Source organism: Anas platyrhynchos, chromosome 7 (genome assembly GCF_047663525.1).
Source record: "Anas platyrhynchos isolate ZD024472 breed Pekin duck chromosome 7, IASCAAS_PekinDuck_T2T, whole genome shotgun sequence".
In the NCBI taxonomy this organism is placed as follows: domain Eukaryota; kingdom Metazoa; phylum Chordata; class Aves; order Anseriformes; family Anatidae; genus Anas; species Anas platyrhynchos.
Window position 1 is genome coordinate 19,970,099 of NC_092593.1, and position 21,476 is coordinate 19,991,574.

Genomic DNA, 21,476 nt, shown 5'->3' on the forward strand with positions numbered 1-21,476 from the left:
GATTAGGCTGCTTAAGCCAAAGTATTTGTCTTACAACTTCAATTCCTCCAAGTGAAAATCAACAAAAATGAAAAAAGAAAATTGATTAAATTGAATTAAAAGTCCTGCTGATGCTACTATTGAAACAAGATTGTAATATATATATATATATATATATATATGCTTGCCTATTAGAATTTAATTCATGATAAATATAAACCTCCCTATTTAGAGCTAAATTATTCTAAATATTACGTTACACCATCTTAAATATGTCTTGATTTTATACTTGTGTTTTGGGGAAAAAAAAAAAAAAAGTTGGTGGGCAAGTTCAGAAATTTTCCAGGTAGATTCAACAAATACTATTTTTCTAATAAGTGTTCATATTGACCAAACTAAAATCTTAGCAAAAATTATGAAACCCTTTTTCTATTGAGCTTTACTTCTAGTTTTGAAGAAAATTAATGTATAAGGCACTCAGGAGTTCAAAGCCGGTGAGTCAACCACATATTTATGACACACGTAACCTTGGAATTCACAGTATTCTCTGTATTAGATTAATATTTGTCTCATTTTCTAGAATGATGCCCGGCTTGTACCGATGTTGCTACATTGATGATTAACCCTGCTTTTTTGTTGAAGCTGGCTTATTCTGTACATTATCTTTAGAAATCGAAAGCACTTATATTTATAAAGCTTATTTAAGACACACGCCTCCACAGCTGATTGTTTTCACACCTATAATTTAGAAAAGATTAATTCTTTTCCTTGTATAAAATAAAATATAACCGTCAAACATCCTCAAGAGCCCAGGCTGATTCTGTGCTTCCTTCAAATTGTATTTTCTTACACAGTGGATGGTGGAAAATTGAGCAAGCTAGCTTGGATTTTATGAATAACCCCCAATAGCCCAGATTCTCAGCACACAAATGAAAATGAATTGCTTATACAATACTTCTAAAAGTAATATGGAAAGCTTGTATTTCTTTCTAGAAATGGAGTGACCTCGGAACTGACAAATATCTTCTAAGAATGACACGTTAAGCTAGATTCACCTTTATGTATTGTCACTGAAAATCTTTATAAAGATCACATTGCAAGATGCAAATTTTTGAGTTTTCTGGCTGTTGACCAGAAAATAGGCATGATTTATTTTCTATTTCTTGTTTAAGTACTTAAAAACATTGCAACATGCTCCCTGCAACAGTTGGGAATCACAGAGTCTGGAACGCATTCATTACGATCGCACAAAGAAAGTCTCATGGTGTCCAATTTTATAGATGAGGGAGTAGCCCAGAAGTCATGTGAGGAACCTGAGTTTCCTTGAGACCTACTCACTGGCTGAACTCACTGCCTAATGCAGCAACCCCTGTCTGTGTCACTTCAAGACAGTCAACTCATTTTGAAGTACACATATACCTACTTATTCAGTGCTATTAGGTGACAAGAAAACATTATGTTTCTGCTTACTATTTTCACCGGTACTGGTTATTTTCCAAATAAAGTGGAACTTTTTTAATTAACTGTGAAGTGATCTGAATGTGTGTTTTTTTAATAGTTCTACTAAAAAAAAAAAAAAAAAAAGGAAAAGAAAAAAATATATATTGATTAGATTAATCTCACAAGTCAATTATGATCACAAGAGTTTCTGGAGACAACAGTCTCTTAATTAAATCGAGTGGATACGACCTTAGTTTGAAATTAACTTCCTTGCAACCTTTTAGCCTTCCAGAAGAGAACAGGGTTTGGTGGTCTCTGAAGTGAGCCTGAAGGCTTGGTTTGAGATCTTAGCTCTTCTTCCCATTGCATCCATTTGCTCTTTCCTATAATGCATCGTTATAAAACAATTCTCATCTCACCACAATAAAGATCAGGAGCTTTTTATACATGTTTTACTGCCAGTAACTGAGTGTTTCTGTCAGGAGGGCTGGATGCAGAAGAGTAGAAGGGAAAGGTTGTAAGACTATTCACACACTGTGGTTCTGATTCTAACAAACCACAGAGAAGGTCTTCTGTGCCCTTCTCCTTGTAAACATGGACAACAATCAACTTTCATGATCCTAATTAATTTGTTTTTGAACTTCCTCCTGTGAGTAGGACAGCCAGGCAGAGAGCAGTAACAAAGCACTGCTCTTTCCTTCCTTCACACTCTCCAGCCTCTCTCGGTGCATACTTTTTGTTTTTCTCCTGTAACTTTGACAGAGGCATTCCTCTGTTCTCTCCTTCTGTGGAACACACTTCAAAACATGAATTCCCTAGTGTAACAAAGGAGAGGGGAGATTTTGAATAAGCAGAAAACAGTCAGATAGAGAAACAGCTTGAAAATAAGTTTAGGACATAATGTGGAGTTTGGGAGATGCACCATCGTGTGGGAGATACCAGAACCAAAGGGACTAGGCAGAGAGGAAGATTAAGGTTCAAATTACCGTTGCGAACATCATCCAATTCAAAAAAACATATACCACGATGGCAGCACACAGGTAATGCATGCTCAGTAAACTTCTTACAAGCTACTGACTCCTTTTAAATACTTGTTTATATAGCCCAATTGGCCTGCAGCAGCAGAAATTTCTGAAATTTGTAACATGAAGGCTCACAGATGTGTGAATATTTGAGCTATTTATTATTATATCCAAACATGTTCATTCTACTTTAATGACAATATAACTGGCTTTCAAGTTATGATATATGTCTTCAGAAAGCACAATAAGGGGGAAAACAGATAACAAATTAGGCCATATTAATTGAATGCAGAATGAAAAAAAAAAAAATCTCATATAGAACAGTATGTGAGGGAAGTCATAACTATACAGGAAAAACACACACACACAATTATTTAAGGCATAGAAATGAACTATTTGGAATTTCTACCAGCAAGAAACTAAATAAGTAATAGACAGTGATATTTCTCAAATACACAGTAATAACTACTGCAAGATTTAAGAATTAAGAATTTCTAGAAATAGTATGAACCAAAATGCTGAGCCAAAAATTAAGAAATACAACCCTCCCTCTATCCCCACGTAATTCAACAGCACTTTATAATCTGTTTAAGAAGTGGCAGAAATATCAAACAATACAGAGATAGCTTCGCAACTAACAGTTGATCTGCTGTACATACAAACAATATTCAGCACAAAATAAAACTTAGCCTGTTGCACTACACAGTAATTAGCAGGTTAATTAAACACAGTGAGAACTGTATTAAAGACCAGGCCTGACAAATTTCCCATTTCAAGCTGCCAAATAGTGTAATCAGTTTTCACATCAAACTACTGCATTTCTGGAGCACAGATTGGCGTCAGAATGGAGTCAATAATTCAACAATGGTATCAGAGTCAGTCTCCATTTTTATACAAAAGATTGTGAATAGAATTTTTAAAAAACGGTAAACATATTTAATTTTTAATCGATTTAAAAGATGCTAAAAATAAAAAAGATTATAAAAGCATTAAAAATAAGTAAGTTCATTTTTTTCAGTTGATAAAGCATCAAATGTAATTCTTTCATCTGGAAACTGGGGACCAGTTGGTCGGACATCAGTTATTGAAAAAATTACTGTGTGAAAGTTAAAATGCCCATTGGAAAAACATAGATCAATTAAGCCTAATCCACACGAATCAGTGAGAGAAGGTCATACTTTACTGACACGCAGGAGTACTGTGAAGATGCTACTGCCAAGACTGATGAGGGGAATGCAGTGGATTTATGATCCCCTGATTTGACAATGCCCTGTGCTCAGAAATTAATGTCTATAGGACAGTGTTAGGACATTGGGGGTAAATGAGCTGCTAGTTAAAAATGTCCTACAAAGAGGTGAAAAAAAATGTTTGTTTTTTTCAAGTTGCTTTGCAAGGAGAGATGCAGGTCTAAATCTAGCTTCTAGAAGACCTAGATCATCTGGTTTAGAACCAGGATACTGACGTTTTCCTTTTAAATTGTAACTGAATTTCAGGGTGTTCGTATTATCTAGATAAACCAGTAGATGACCATCAAGTCTATACAAATGTAAACTCCTATAAAGGATATAGTACACATATACCTTGCATAATAATGCTATTGAGAAATGAGAAAAAGACATGAGAGGGAAAAATCACTGAATACTGCCCTTCTGTGTATGGCTAAGGGTAAGATCTCATACTAGCTAAACTATGAAACACAGTGCAAACATGGACTTGTTTCTGATATTTAAGACACCTAATAGGCACCAGTTGCACAATTATTTATCACAAGAAAATAGTATCTCTTTGTCCCATTGCAAAACCTTTATCAGGCTTTAAAATCTTTAAAATCTGCAAAAATCTTTATCAAGTCTTTGTCTGGACAACCTCAGTTGTAAATTATTTGGTGTACACCTACATTCAGCAGCTTTTGGCATGTCTGCCTGGCAGATAGAGCAGTGAAAAATTATTTTTCATAAATTCTATTTGTGTCTCTTACAGAATAAAATTTTTCCCATACAAATAGTAAGGTACCTGATACAACTCAGAAGAGCAGACCTAGTATAGAATTTTAAGAGCTTTTGGTTCCACAGGGAAGGCGTCATCTTTTACAAAATGCAGCAAGTTTTCAGGGCAATTGCTGAAGAGCTCTATTGGATCCACCTTAGAAATTCTCTTAGGATTTCTCTGTAACTGTAATTTGTGTTATCTCTGAAGTGCTTATGTTACATTAAAAAAAAAAAAAAAAAAAATTTCCTAGATCAGATTTAAGATAATATAAACCAGTAATCACAGTTATGAAAAATATTGTCACAGTCAAAGTCAAAGTGGGGCAGAGAATCAGAAATGAAAAATATTGTCACAGCCAAAGTGGGGCAGAGAATCAGAAATTACAAGTGCATAAGAAAAGATTGACAGTAGGATATAGGATAACAAAAAGTTGAATTAAATGCACATATTATATTCACAGTGATAGAACAGTACCAAGAGATTCTTAGCATCAAATAAAATTTTAATTTGCTTTTCTGAACTTTTATTTACCCTTGATCTTCATGGAAGGGGATTTTTTTTTTTTTCTTTGTGAAAAGGGTTTTCTTAGGTGGGGGCCCTTCTGCCTCTTCTGGTTCATTTTTTATATATATATATATATATTTTTTAATTTTTTTAAAGAGCTTTTTAAAGCTCTACCTGGAGCTTTCGGCCAGGTAGAAGACCAGGTGCAGTATTGTTACTGCACCCAGAGGGACCACCCCCAGTGAACTCAAGAATCCAGCCCCTAACATACTTTACTCTATACTTTACAGCATGCTGTGTCTCAGTACCCCAAATCCTGTGTGTCTCTGAAAAGTTAGATAGCCAGATGGTAAAGAATCTGATCTGATTTGGTTAGTGAGACAGTGGTGTAGGAGCTAAAGGAACTGGAGCAGACGAAGGGACACCCCAAACTGAATACTGTTGAGTAATGGAAAAGGTGTAGTTCAGGTATGGGCAAGCATTCCAGCATTATCATTTTAACCAAGCCATTTTTATGTAAAGGTTTAAAAACAGGACCAAGTTACCATGGAAACTGATTGAAGCAGAGACTTACTGTAAATTCTTTTCTAGACGAGGATAACAGGACTGACAGGTGGGCTGTAAAAGGAAAATGAGTGCAATATAAAGTTAGGCATGATGGTCTGTTTTCTCTTCCTAAAGGTATTTTTTATAGCTCTGCTTTATCTCTACTATTTTCTACAGTGATATATTGACTGTATCTTAAAAGATGCTCACACCCAAATGAACCTTTTATTTTGTCATAATCCTATTTGCAAGGGGATGTACGCACCCTGGAGAAAAGAACTGAAGGGCAGGTCACTCCAGTTATTTTCCCAAATTACTATGTCTTGCCAGAATCATCAGGGAGGCAGAACCATCACTCAGAAAATGCATTTGCATAAAGTGCCCTTTGCTGCCAGTGTTTATATTTTGCGCCTGAAATATGCTCTAGGTACATTCATACCATAGCAGAGTGCTCTCGTTGTGCAAATATAAGAGGAGGTAACAAGGGATTAATGTGTTGATGGTGAAGAAATATCAATTTTCCCTTTCTCAAAAATCTTGGAGAGTATACTTATTGCTGCAATTGAATTCAAAGTCAAGATGATTTAGCTCGTTAAATACTTTCTTAGTCCTATGGATGATGGTAAGAATAACATAGATTAGAGTACACAGCCCCCAGAATTTGGTGCCAGAGTTTTAAGAAGGGAAATTGGCAGAGAATGAACAACAGCAGATCATATACCCTTTCCACTTGGAATAGTTAGCCGTCAGCACTGGAAAACTGTTCAACATATGAATATGCAATATCTTTTTAAATCTGTGCCGGATATTTCTACCTGCTGTGCTTAATTTAAGAATCTTGTTTTATCATTAGAGAAAAATTGCTTTCTCTTCCAATATAATTTTCTACCAAAAGGAAGGAAGGAGAAGGGTAAAATTCACACTGAACTCATCCTGAAACTTTTCGAGCCTAAAGTTTCTGCTTCTTGGTTCTGGCTCCCACCTGGAAGTATATTTGCACATGCCCCCTGACTTGAACTATAAAGCAATTTTCCTCGGGAGTTTTAAGAGGTTTGCTGTCACAAGTAATCATAGTTGGTCCCACTGCTCTAGAGTCACAATAGATAGCCACCTTCTCCAGCATGTTTAATGTTTACCTTAACACTAGCTAAAAGTAATGGCAAGAGGTGGTTTTATTGTCAAAAGTAAATGTTCTGCTCACCTTCAGTATCTGTCTTCCCCAGTGCTGTGGGGGTGGGGACATGACAGATGGTTCCTGCAAACTAATCACAGAAAACATGGTATTTGGTATATTGCATGCATTTCCAGGCAAATAATGAACAATTTCTATTTAATATCTTCCCTGTGGAAAGCTGGACACCTTAATAAAATGTGTTGTGCTCTAAGAAAATGCATATTACGTGTTAAAGTTAAGATGTGATTAATCACAGAACTCTGAAATAAATGATGCACAGGCACATTACCTATCCTAAGTGAGTTCTGATGATGGTGTTTATTGCATGTAAAGCTTTTTGGCCATAAGACAAAGGGAATCATGGGGCCAAATTTTGCTTTCTTCAGCCTATGTAAGTTCATCTTTGATGCAGGGTTTTGTCCACCTCATTGTACCTGTGGGCCTCCAAGTCTCAAAAGGCCAGGCTTATTGCAGGCAGGCTTATTTAGAGGCTTGTGCAGTCTTTCAGACGGAACGCTTAATACATAAAGGGTACAACCATTTTTGTCACTTAAAGGGAGTTATTTTAAGTATTTCTATGCTTTTTGTCTTTGTACTTGGATAAACCTTACCTAAAAAGGGCCAACAAATACTTCTGTGGTTTTCAAGAAAAAAAAATCACCATAAATATAGAAATTATTTCAAAGATATGCTCCTCATTTTAGAAAAGATGTCCTCAATTTAGTTTAAAAGATGTTCTAAGTTTAATTCATGATGCTGCAGTTTAATTCAATTAAAATTCTGTGGCAACACTGTATATTCCCACATTTTACTTTTTATTAAACATCCCAGGAGAGTTAATTATTTCTCATACTTCTATGACAAAAATGTCATTTCAAATAATTGTGATCAAATTCCCCACACAGGTGTTTATAAGTATCTTGGATTTAATTAAGGAAGTCAGAGAATTAGAAATCAGAATAACAAAGTTCATAAAATAGAACAATACAATCTGAATTTACAAATGGAATGATTGTCCAAAAGCAAAGGTGGGAATTAGAGGTACAAAAAAATTGAATTATTGTTAGGAACTGGGGAGAACCTAGGAAATAACTTCTAGAGGGGAAAATAATAATAGTAATAATAAAAATAATAATAAAATAATAATAAAGGAAACAAGCTACCTAAGGATAGTTCTTGCAAGCCTGAGCAGAATTATATGAAAATCACTGAACCCTGCAGAGGCGCCTTGGATAAGGTACCTTGTAATCTTCCAGACTAGCCCTGAAAGTAAACAGACAAATGCTATGAAGGTGTTGCTTGGACTTACAGAGAACAAACTGCTAGACATTTACAATATATCTATGTATTCTTGTTGCCACGTTTTTTCCAAAAAAGAAATGATATGAACAGATTCTGCGCATGGATTTAAGTTATCAATATAAATAATACAGTAGTATTCATATGTAAAAACTTGTTTTTACATCAGAACTTGACACAGGTTTCTCATTGCTTTGTCTTTATTTTTATGGAAGACAGGTGAGTAATAAAATCAAGTCTTTCGTTTACCCATAGGTAACTCACGGATGTTTGTCAATGCAGGTTTACCAATATACAGTCTGCACGGGTTTAATACATGACAAAGAGACAAGCAATCTGTGGAGAATGGCAGTGGATGTGATGCAGATCAGCAAGAAAGAGAAATTAAGGATGAAAAGACAGAGCAGTTTCTAAAGAATCAGGTAAGGAACACAGGTGATTCCCTACAATGTGCAAGTTGTACAAAGAACCATTTGAAATAGATTTGCCTATTTTGTCCTTTCTAGTATTTTTGAGAATAACTACTGTATGTGCCTATGGATGTATAGTTATATATATGGATCCATATATATATATATATGGATGTATATTATACATATAAACATACACATATCCTTCTTACTCCCACCCAGACAATAAATTTTTTTTTTGAACAAAGTTGCCACAACCCACAGTGCAAATACGTGCCATCATAGTATTTGATTTATTTATTTATTTGTTTGTTAAATAAAATCCATGCACTATAATCCATTTTGTTTTGTTAAAAACAAACAAACAAACAAACAAACAAAAAAAGTTACTCTTTGATACAGAAAACCAAATGAGTAATATTTGTACAAAAAAATAAAAGAGAGTTGTTCTATGTGTTCCTATTCTTTCTCAAGCAGTCAGTTCCAAGTTCTAAAACCTTAAATTATGCTATCCTAATACTGAGCTCTTTGGGCATTACATGTACACACACTGCAGACAAGCAGGTGTGTTATAACCTGCCTCTGCTTTCTGACACTGGTGACACATAAAGAGTTCATTTAGAGCTGGCACACGCTTTTAGTTCCTAAGCCTGAATAAAGGAGAGTAAAAAATATATTTACACAGCAGCAAAGCTGGACGAACAGTGAGCAACAATTCACCCTTTCCTCCTCTGCTCCCTTAATTTAGCAAAAAGTTGGTTTACCACTTGTAGTGACACAGTGGTAGAAGTAAATGTGACAGAGAAAGTACCTTCTCTACAGCCTGAAACAAGCTGGGGAACTAAGGTAACTGCAGGCTGCACAAGGCCTTTCTGTTGTTTGTGACAGAAATACTCTCTTCAGTTTTTAGATATAGCTTATTTGGATGAAATTACATTTTCCACAAGTAGGAGTTAAGAAGAAATGCTCACAACTAAACACTACATATCCATCATTTGTCTGTCCACCTTATCTGCACCTCACCCTTCCACTTGCAAAACTAAAGCTAATGAGAGGCCCGGTACACCAACCCATCAGCTGTTAAGAACGGCTCGGTACAGGGCTTCACGTTCCTGAGTAGCACCATCAGCTTATCACGAGTTCATTATATATGCTCAAAATATAATTCCTTGTAGTTTGGCCTTGTAGGAGACAAGAAAGAAAGAAAGAAAAAGAAAAAAAGAAAGAAAAAGAAAGAAAGAAGAAGGAAGGAAGGAAGGAAGGAAGGAAGGAAGGAAGGAAGGAAGGAAGGAAGGAAGGAAGGAAGGAAGGAAGGAAGGAAGGAAGGAAGGAAGGAAGGAAGGAAGGAAAGAAGGAAGGAAGGAAGGAAGGAAGGAAGGAAGGAAGGAAAGAAGGAAGGAAGGAAGGAAGGAAGGAAGGAAGGAAGGAAGGAAGGAAGGAAGCCCAGTTCCCAGTTAAGCCTCTCAAACTGGAAAAAAAAAAAAAAAAATCATTATTATTAGTTACATCATAGCACTTACATGTAGCACAGTTCATGGTTTTGCAAATATTTTGTTCATGCTAACATGTTGCACTTTTTGCACTTTGGTAAGATTACCACATATTCTGCCAGTTCCTCTGTATGTTGTTGATTTCTGCAAAATGACAGCTGCTGCATTAATAGAAAAAAAAATAAAAAGGTTCAGAGTATCAGTAAGGATGCCTCTAATGGGAGAAGCAGCATAATACAGCTGGAGTTTCTAGGAGATGCAATATTCATCAGTTACAAACTTGGGAATGTCATATTGTAAAATGTACAAGATAAAAGACGCTGTGTGGTGTTTCAGCTGGTTCCATTTGCCATATGGCATATTATTATTTTGTATTACCTTGGGGAGTGCAATAAAAGGGGAAGGAGACTAGAGCACACTCGAGGTATATAGAATAATATGCAGAAATTCTATAGTTCTTAATTGTAGCAATAAGGTCTGTAACTGAAATGGAGGTGGAACTAAATACAAGAGCTAAATGTGTGTTATACTGCTCTCCAGCTACTGGAAAGTAATAAACTCTTATCAGGAATATTTACACAGGAAGAATTTGCCAGATACCATATGTAAAAGCCTACAGACAACCCCAAAGAAGGCTGACTCAAAAGTCAGCAAATGCTATGTGTAATGCTATACACATTACCATAATACAGTTTTACAACAGATTTTCTGGGGTAGGCTGAATAAAATACTAGATTGGTAGTCTTTAAGAATGAGATTCCACATGCACAACTATAATAAAATCATCAAATGAATTATTTGAATTATTAGAACACACATTTGCATTGTGTGGGCTGGAGGGTAGTGTTTGGTGAAAACAATTACAGTAAAGGATTCCTACATGAATTGTGGCAGTCTGATATCAGGATAAGTGAGCTGTTCATAGGGCCTAAAAAATCCCCAAACAAAATCTCCAGACCCCAGACTTCGAAAGGCAGAACATATTTCAGAAGTCAGAAGCAAATTGTTCTCAACATAGCCAGAACTCATGCAAAATTTCAGGCAAGTAGGCACAATGAAACATCCAGGGCCATCTTTGGAGGTATAGTCTGACTCTGAAGCAAATTCCAACCAAGGTCGTATCATTCACTGCAAGCTATTATTCAGTCATTACTTCAATTTTAAAAGACAAATTTTCTGATACCAAATCACAGAAATTTACAGGCTTGCAGTTTTTTGGAATAGTTTGTCTCTAAATACCATAGGCCATTAGATGCAGCATTTCAAGATCTGTTACAGAAGCAGAATACTTTAAAATTATTTATGCTAATTGTGCAATACTTCAGATGGCATCTTCAAAGCTATCATCTATTCAAGTGTTCAGTTTGAGCAGCCAAAAAGTAGAAGAGAGTTCTTTTTAGCCAGATCTTTAACAGTAATAAATCAGAGAAATTCTAGTAACTCTCAATATTTCCTATTATGTATTATGTATTTAGATTTCCTGTTAGCTTTTACCAGCTTTTAGGAAGATAACTTTTTAAATAAGTCATCCAAGTGACTCAATGTCATTTAAAGATACCATAGCCTCCCAGTTCAATGAATAGATGAGGCTGGCAGGTGAAGCTGAGCTGCAATTGCCGTGCAAATTAGTGCATACATTTCCATTTCTCAGCTAATGCTAACACCAACTCAGGACACGTTTTCCACTGTGTTACCGAAACCTATGAAGTTTTCACACTTTCAGCCTGAGTGCCACTCATACTTAATCTATACATAATCTTCTGTTTTGGCCAACAAAACAGGCTGATGTAAAAATGACTGACTGATGTCAGTAACTAAGGGCCATTATTAAGCGAGAGATAAGAACAGGAAGGGACAGAAGGAGGGAGGGAGCTAGTTCTCGCTATTGGACTCCAAGGCATTCTTTGCTGCTAAGTCAGCAGGAATCCTGAACATGTGTTAACTGACAGTTCAAGTTGGAAGACTCTTATCTTGTAAACATAGTTACTGAATTACCAAACATGTCTGCCATTATATTCTTTACAGGAGAGCTATGCAGTATTACAAGAGGAGAATAGTGTTTCTATATTTTTTCCTTATTAGAATGTATTCAATTCCATACTCAGGAAAGATAACTAGTGTTTGACAGAATTAGTGTTTACCTTATCCTAATAAACTGAGAATTTAAAATACTTTTATTTCTGTTATTCTGATAATCTCTGTTACCTTGACAACATGCATAAATGAATGTGTTATTTCATGATAAATTTTCAGCGTAGGAGTTTTAAGATGGTAATGGAAAAATAACTTTTTTGAAATACTTAGTAATTTCTTCTGAAAAAAATAGAAATATTTAATTAAATATCAGAAATGGAAAGTAAATATGAGTTCTTCAACTTAAAATCTTACCATAAAAGAGTAATTACTACTGCTATTATTTTTTAATAAACCAACTGACTATTAAGTTCCACGTTGAAAACTCAGGAAAACATCAAAAATTAATAACTGGGAGAGTTTTCTTTTCCATTAATAAATGGAAGCATTCAACTCAAGAAAAGAATTACATTCCAAAGTTTTCTCATAATATGCAAACTTTTTTCTGCTGGTTCAATTCATTTAACCAGTTAAATTTATTTATTTTTTGATTAATTGATCATGACAGTGTTACAGTATAATGTTGATTATATTACATGTGTACACTTTCAAAGTCTTCAGTTAGTTTAAGAAAATGCAGACAGGCCAAAAATTTGCTATGCTTCAGAGGAAGAATGTTGAATTACATTCAGCAGGGAAACCACAAGTATTTTTATCTAACCACAGTTCTTAAAAAAACAAGGGATGAATGGTGAAAAAGTCTTAAGAGAATTTTGGAGAGGACAGAATCTTAAAGACATGACCTGTTTAAGTAGTATATTACACTTTATAAAACTGTGCTGTCAGCTATGCCCCCAGGTCTTGGTGACAATGCAGTATTTAAAAAAAAAAAAATGAACGCTGGTTATATAAACTGGAATAATACAATCGTTAGTATAGTCAACCTCTAAATTTTACTTCCAGGGGCATTCATATAGTGAAATTCATAACTACGCCTTTACTTGAAAACTTGGAAAGATTGCACCTTGCATCTGCCTTGTTTTTAGGAGGTGCCCAAGATCTATCTCTATATCTATTTTAGGGTTACTTTTGATATGTATTCAACTGTCAAATCCTCATATGCTTCTTCCAAAAAGATGCTCTGCTGGATATTTGCAGTACATTATGAACAGATGTTGTTCCTGCTCTGCTGATTCATGTTAGAGGACTTGTATCTTTGATGGATTGTGAGAAGTGGATGAAACCATAAGTGAACAACACAGTATAATGGACAATTTGTTTAGGATTTCACTGCTCTTTCTAAATGAACTTATTCACAACAGATTCTAGACTGTTGTTTTCATGCTATTCTAAACTTGAGTCTTTTTATGCCATCAATTGCTAGCTGATAGTCTCTTAAGGTAAATGACTGGCTACATCTCAAATCCTGATCACTCAACATGACCTGGATTTGCTGTGCTCCAGAAAAAAAACATAACATCATTTGAGAATAAGGATCATGATATGCCCCTGTGGTCCAACAATACAATTTGTACTATCAGGAATTTTCAGCGGTACAGTTAGCAGATTCCATTTTGAAAACATGGCTTTTTAAGTGTGATGTCTACACTGCACATTTGGGCCATCAGATCACTATTGAAGGTACTGAAATGTTTTCTATCCTTTTGTTCTCAAAGATGTATATGTATGTTTTAATGTACTGTGGAGGTTCCTAAAAATAATAATAAGATAATAATATATATATATATATATATATATATATATATATATATATTATTTGAAGCAAACAACAGGACAAGATTTAAGGTATAGAATGAGGTGTGCTTTCTGAGTTGAGTTCCTTCTATATGAATGCTCAGGTACCACCAGTGAAGGTTCTATCAACCTTATGTACACCTTCATCTCCAAGAACACTTCATCTCCTGCTCAGTCTTGCTCGCTTAAAGTACCATTAAGTACTTTCCTGGAACAGGCTAGTGAACTACATGCTCAGATGATCTTTATAATTTCTAATTTTTAACGCCATGTGTCTGCAATAACATCGTGCTAGTAACAAATGATATTATAAATTGTACTTAACTGTATAAACCTCCAAGGTATCTAAGGCTCCATCAAAACAGAATAAAGTAGGAGAGCATTTTTAAATTGGAAAAATTACAAGACTGAACATTGTTCATAGAATGAAAATAGCGCTTTTGTAATTCCTTGCTAGCCCATGAAAGGACCATCTGATTTACATGAAATGAGTTAAAACATGAGATATAAATTCCTTTTTGCTGTTTAGAATATTATTGATTTTTTTTGACATCACAGATGACAGTAAATGTGATTAATTACTGCTGATAATTGGAGCTTCATTCCAGTGGTTATTGCTTGTCAGTAACAATTAATAGCTCCACAAAATCCTCATTCATTTCACAACATTAAAGAATGATGGCTTCTGGGAATTATGCTAAACTAGCACTTTCAATTAGATTTCAAATTTTATAGTATATTGAATAACAGTTTATGGTCTTATAATAGTACCAGTGGTTTATTGTTGTATGGTAATCATTCTAATTACATGTGTGTTTATCTGGAGAATTGGAATTTTTATGGTCATAACAAAAATAGTCACTTGTGAGTTATAATTTCTTTAAAAGTATAGAGATTTTTGGTCTTTACTGGTAAAGACGATTTTGAATGCCAGTTGCATTGCTGTTCTCCCAATTTTTGATGGGCAAGATGCAACAGTTAAGGGATGAAAAGAAGGTTTAATTTCCTCCGTATCAAGCACCAAGTTGGTATGACATGTAGCACAGACATCCAATTACAAGTCTCCTGCTTACAGCTGGACTGGGCTGCAGATATAACGCAGTAACTGTCTCATCTGAACATCTCCAGAGTTACAGGAAGAGAGGAGGGGAATTCATCAATAAAGAGGAATTAATCAAAATACTAACTTCAGAGAGTCACTGAGAAGTATGTACGTCTTTGCCCAATTCCCCAGTAAATAACTTCCATTAGACAGGGGGAAAATTAATACACATACACACCAACCAACCAACCACAAACAACCACAACAACAGAAAGGGAGAAGGAACCAAGGAGTGACATGGACAAGCAAACACGGGAGAGAAAAGGGTGGTGTAAAATAAACAATGATAAAGTCTGTTGAAAACATATTATCTGAACAGAATTAGGACAAAATACTGCATGCAGTTCAATATGTGAGACTAAAAAGAGTATAATGGTTTCTGTGACATTAAGCTTACCAGAGCAAATTTTAAGTTAACAGAGATGCCAGGAGGCTCTGAAGTTGGCATGCTTATAAGATAAATATTTAAAATATAAATATAGTAATAAAAATTCTGGCCCTGGGGAAGTCACTGCACTTCTATCATTGACATCTACATTGTCAGGATCTGAGTCATGGATCACATAACACAGTTCAACAAACAGTGCAAAAGGGAACAATGTGGAAGAAGAGCTTTAGAAAGTTAACTTCTCAATTAGCATAGGAGATACTGATTTCACTTGCATAAGTGCTTCTGCTTAGGACTCTCAGTTCAATTCTTTGATGCAGTCAGAGAACACAATTTCTATGAGGCTACTCCAAATAAACATTTGTTCTGTTTTGTCTTTTATTTGAATATGCTCTTTAAACTTACTGATAATTTTGAATATTTTTCTAATTTAATTTTACTTACACAAATTACTTGATGAATCTTTCAAATACAGAAAATTCTAGTGATTCGGTCTTGTAATATTCTTCCAGACAATTAAGTTACCCAAGCGTAGAACAAGGTAAGATAAGAATCTATCCCCATGAAGCACTGAATTGTTTTAGCAACTAGGTTAAGGAAAAAGTTAACAGTAAAAATGACAGTGAAAATTCCAAGGAAATTTCTAGTCAAAACTGCAGCTGATTGTACAGTCTATTTAATGTATTCATTTTCCATTCAGTAATGATCCTTTCCAAGTCAATGCCAGACTCCAAATGAAGTCAATGAGAACAGGAGCAAGACCTTTCTTATTTCTATTTGATTAGTTCGTGCAAGTTTGCAAAAGCAGAAAATTACCGCTGGTGATAGAAGAACCTCAAAAGATGTGCTTATTCATGTCACTGGAAAAATCATAATTCAGAAGTTTGGATGATTATCTAGAAATATATAAACCTTCTTGAATTATTCTAATCAGGGCTTTCAGACCATCTGTTCAAAAATATTTCTTCTTACAGTTTCATAATACTATTATTAGTTATATGTTGTATACTAGCACCTAAAGGCCCTAATTAGCATTTATTCTACTGTGGCAGGTGTTGTATAGACCATGTTGAAACCAAGTGCAGAGTAAGCTAGGACTAAATATAAGAAATAACTAGCTTTGCAATTCCCAAGGTAAATTTGGGCTAAGTGTATATGAGGTGTTATTTTAGAATGTTTGTTTTTCTTAACATTTCTTTTCATTTAAAAATATGTATTTGGAAAATTAACTCAAAAAATGATAAGATATTTAATAAATTCACAATTATGACATTAAAAAACATTATTAAAGAGATCAAAGAATACAGCATGAATGTCAGAAAACTGGTACAAAAGGACAACAGACTTCAACAAATGCAATTCCATTCTCATATTCTTTGATCTGATCTAATAAACCTTTAATCTTTCTATAGTAGGACAAAAATTCAGGCATTTCAATCCTCTAGATCCAATTCTAATCTCTTATTCAGACAAATCAGTTTCACTCCCCAGTAATTCTCAGGCTTGATAATGGCAACAAAAAATCTTACAATATATTTCCTATCTTCAGAACTAAATTTATTGATCAAGGGCTTCTCATTTTATGATTAGAGAATTTCTTTTACAAGAAAAAAATGAAGATTTTTCTTCTTTATTTTGTGAATGCTTAAATACTGACCTTTTCCTTTTCCCCCAAATCCCCCCCTTCTCATTCCTTCTATGATATTCTGGGTAATTTTTTATCAGCTATGGTAAAGTACACTGTGCTGCTCAATGTCTTGAAGACACAATGGGTCCTGACTGGGATAGAGTTAATTCTCTTCCTAGTAGCTGGTGTGGTGCTGCATTTTGGATTTAGGATGAGAGTAATGTTGGTAACATGCTGATGTTTTAGTTGTTGCAGAACAATGCTCACTCACAGCCAAGGACTGGGTGCACCAGGAGCTGGGAGGGGACACAACCAGGACAGGTGGCCCAGACTGGCTAAAGGGACATCCCACACCATGTGATGTTGTGCTGAACAGTAAAACTGGGGGAGTTGGCTGGGGAGGCTGCTGCTCCGGGTCTGGCTGGGCATCAGTCGGCAGGTGGTGAGCAACTGCATTGTGCTTCACTTGCTTTGTATATTCTTTTATCGTTATTGTTATCATTATTACTATTATTATCCCTTCCTTTACTGTCCTATTAAACTGTCTTTATCTCAAGCCACAAGTTCTTACCCCCCCCCCCCCCTTTTTTTTTTTTCCAATTGTCTCCCCTATGCCTCTGTGGTGGGGGGAGCGAGAGAACAGCTGTGTGGTGCTTAACTGCCTGCCGGGATAAGCCACAACACAATGATATTCAGCCTTCCCTGGAAGAGACACCTTTTTACATGCACTCTGTACTCAATTCCATTCAGCTACAATACAGCAAAATTAAACAATAAACCACAAAGTCAATAATAGGTTTCTTTCTGTATGTGTACGTAAAGGTAATGTTACTGTAAGTTAGTAAAAGCAGGGGTTACTCAGCACCTGAGAAGACTAGATATTATTCACATTCTCAAGGAAAGGATCTCAAGCTGGCTTAAATTTAAGTTAAGATCCTAAGAAATGGCAGTATCCTCAGTTTCTGCAGCACAATATTACCATTATGTGTATGAAGCATTTAGAAGCTTCTAAAATCAATTCAATTACTTCCACATGGTGACCCTCAGAAATGTATAGCAAGAAAGAGCAACCTCCATTTGCTTTCAGTGAGAGCACACTAATTGGTAGTCAGTGGTGTGGAAGATACCTCCTCTGTAGTCGTGTGGCTTCAGTGGCATCTCTGAAGAGAGAGGTGTTATTACTACACCTTGCAATTTGAAAATTCAGGTTCTTGTGCTTGCTTAGCATCAGTACTTATGGACTGAAGTTCAGACTTCTTATTCTGCCTAGTCGTTAACTGTCGCAATGCTCTGTGTGCAGTATTGTGATGTGAAACTGGGATTATATGTAGTTCTCCATGTTAAATGTGGAGTTTTTCTTGTGACTGCAATAAAGGTATCTGGGGGATTGGACTGTGTGCATATGAGATAGTGGGGGGAATATTTAGGAAGCCTATATTACTGAGTCATCAAAGCCTTAAGTTATTTTTAAGTGATTCTATTGATGATCAGCAGTCTTTTGATTAGGATTCATTAGACGCAACTCAAACCTGATGGTCTCACAGTTGTTTTGAGTAGAATTTACTTCTTCCTTGCCACTCTTTCCTCATACAGTCTCAAATGCTAGACAGAGACATTTCAAAGACTTAGATTATCTGAGCAAAGGTGTATAGGAACGCTTTCTTAATTAGCTCAGTTATTTTGGGTACAAGTCATTTTTAACAGAGAAGTGTGCCACAAAATCCACGTTGGGAATTCTTCAATTACTGTTTTCAGAATGTAGTATTTAACAAAACACCTAGCAAACTAGACATTTCCTCTAAGAAAACTCCAGGGAATGGGAAGCCAGGAAGTCTGGGCAGAAGAGGGAACATCAGAGCCTCATTAGCTGTTGTTCTTTGGCTGTAGATTCCAGCTTCTGCATGCCTTTCTAGTTCACAAGAACCCAGCAGTTTTACTATGCCTTGGGTCATAAGATAATTGAAATGTGCATACATTCAATAGTATAAGGCTTATCAGAACACACACATAAGAATTTAGAAGCTGAGACCCAGCTGTTGGCTGCTTTGAAGATTTTTTTTTCTTTATTCCTCTTTACTATGAGTAGCAACTCTAACTATGAAGAACCAAGCAGAACCAAGCAGAACATAAACTATAAGCTGAAAGGAGAAACAGACCGTGTAAACATGCTTTTGTTAGAATGCAACCAAGGTATGTTTTGTAAATTCAGACAAAACACCTGCTGGAACATCTCTCACCAAAACATTAGATAGGCCATCTTTTCAGGGGATGTTGTGTATTGTGGTGTCTCTGTTCAGGAAACTATTTGTATTGTTACAGAGTGAAGCAGGAATAAATTTCCCCAACATGCTGTACTGTGCTCAAGAAGATTATATTTAATATCAGAGATGAAGATCATCTTTTAGCTTTCCTCACAGCTGACTTTTCAGAGTTTTGGAAAATTCTGTTTATTTAATAATTTTATGTGAATGTTATGTCTGTAGTGCTACAGACTTTAATCTGATTAATGGAGGAGATAAAAAACTTTCTACTTCTGCTATGTATGCTCTTGCACTTTATGATTCATTCCTGAATCTCAGGAGAAGTAGGGTTGTTTTTGGCTACACAGTTTTTGTTAAAAAATCACTCTCTTGTACACCTGCTTTACATACAAGAAAATAAACTCAAAGAAGAGTCTAGCAACAATTTTCCATAGAAGGCTCATCAGTCTTTGCTATTATTTCACAGCAGTAAAGACTTCACAGTTATGCTAAGAAGTTTCCTGGAGGGGTCTATACCAGAGCTTCTGTGTTCACATCATTGCTATGCTTATCAGGTACATGGATTTCAGGCAGTTGCCTTTTCTGCCTCATCCCTCTTACCTTCTATAACTTATGTTTAATAAGAAGGGAAAAGCTCCTCAGAGCTTTAATAGCAGGAGATAATTGTTCTATACTCTGTGCAGTTTCCTCTCCAGCACTATAACATACATCAGTTGGTAATGGTTAATTACTCTCTGCACTTGCAATTCAGTCTCCCGAGGAGTGAAATTAAATTTTGTGCTTTTAGCCTAGGAGAACACTGACTCAAAACACACACACACTTTAAGTTTTCCTGAGTGTTGGTCAGAGCATTTCCTTGACAAGCAGTTGCAGATCTGACTTTTATTGCAGTTGGCACTCTGACTTGATGTTATGGCTAGAACTATTTCTTTGCGCCTAACACTGATGGGTATGTCTCACAATGAAAGACTGCTTATCCATTACTCCATATATGCTTATGCATTACATATAACCAAATGACATAGTAATTCCAGAAATTGCTTATTCTGTTTGATCCCTCATTTTGCTTACATTTCTCTGAAACTAACAGTTTTGGCAAGAAAGGACTAACCAGTCTTGAAGCACTGTCAGTACCAGGAAAGTAAGACTTGAATTCATTCATCCTGGAAACTTAAGGACTGCTTTGTCATCCTTTGTCCAGACTTAACTGGATAGCTAGTATTCAAAAGTTTGGACTGAAGAGAACAGTTGTGTTTTGCCCATTTTTTTGCCAGAAATATTGCTTATGCCTATGTGTGTTATGTAAACTATGCCCAGATATCTTGGAAAACATTATGAACGGAGCTGTTTGGTAATATTCCAGTGCAAAGGTTTTCTCAAGAAGATCTGTTTTCATAAACCTGAAGAATTACCCTGCAGCATTATGGATTTCACTGAGTGCAAGTCAGATTCATAGGATCCCTTGTATGAATTCCCGATGGGTTCTCCCACCAGAAATTCCCCAGACTTTGTAGTTTCTGTGAAATTTAAATAAGATTTTCAGAGATAAATTGATCTTAATTATTTCCGAATGAAAATCATCCTTTAATAAGCTTTTTAAGGTGGATTATTTTCTATTTTCATATCTCATTCCCAAAGTAACCTAGAGAAAAAGCTAGAGGTGGTACTTCAAAATTGGGAATCTGATGAAGACCACTTAAAACCTTTAAAATAATGCAGAATTTAGTATTAATTTAGTTTATTTCCCTTCCTGGGAAAAGTTCTCAGGCAACTGCAGTTATGTCAACATAAAATAAAACAAAACAACAAAACAAAACTGAAGTCCCAAATGCAGAATTAAAGCAACTTTCAATAAGTATTTTTTGTCAGAGCTTTTTGTCTACTTTGGTAAGTCTACTTGATATGCCTAAGCTAGTTATAAATTGTTTCTATAAAGAGTAGACTTTATCTCATGATTAGTAAGACTACCAGTAGTGATAAAAAACCAACAGAATAAAAAGTTGTTTGTTTGTTTGTTTGTTTGTTTTCATGCTAGAGAGGGAGCTTTATTAACATTAATTTAATTCTGAGAGCAGCTCTCACTTGGTCTTCCTTATTTCATAAAACAGCTTCTGCTGAGACATTTTGCCACCTTTTCCCTGCCTATGCACAAATGCACCTTGACCTCCTCCCTCACCCTACTTCAGTACAAGCAATTTGTATGAAGTATTCATATTGTTCTGAGCTTAATAAAAATAATATCAACAATGACAAAATCCACAAAAACCTTGTTTGTAATTCATTTGGATTTGACTTTGATTAGGGGTCTTCCTCTTGAATTCACAAGGAGACAAGCTGGCCCCAAACTGATTTCCTTTACAAAAGAAGCAAGCAAACAGCAACCCTCGAACAAATTACTAAAAAATAAAACAAAACAA

The 21,476-nt window shown here is 35.5% G+C and overlaps 1 protein-coding gene across 7 annotated transcripts in view; it reads left to right on the forward strand.

Annotated features, from left to right (window-relative positions):
• Nucleotides 1-21,476, forward strand: part of B3GALT1 (beta-1,3-galactosyltransferase 1) — a 202,842-nt gene that overhangs the window by 80,101 nt on the left and 101,265 nt on the right. For 6 of the 7 annotated variants that reach the window (XR_011810616.1, XR_005267101.2, XR_005267100.2 and 3 more), the window contains one exon: nt 8,236-8,375. The exons of the other annotated variant lie outside the window; for it this stretch is intronic. The gene's annotated coding sequence lies outside the window, so the exon portion shown is untranslated. The remainder of the gene's footprint in view (nt 1-8,235; nt 8,376-21,476) is intronic. 7 annotated transcript variants of the gene reach the window in all.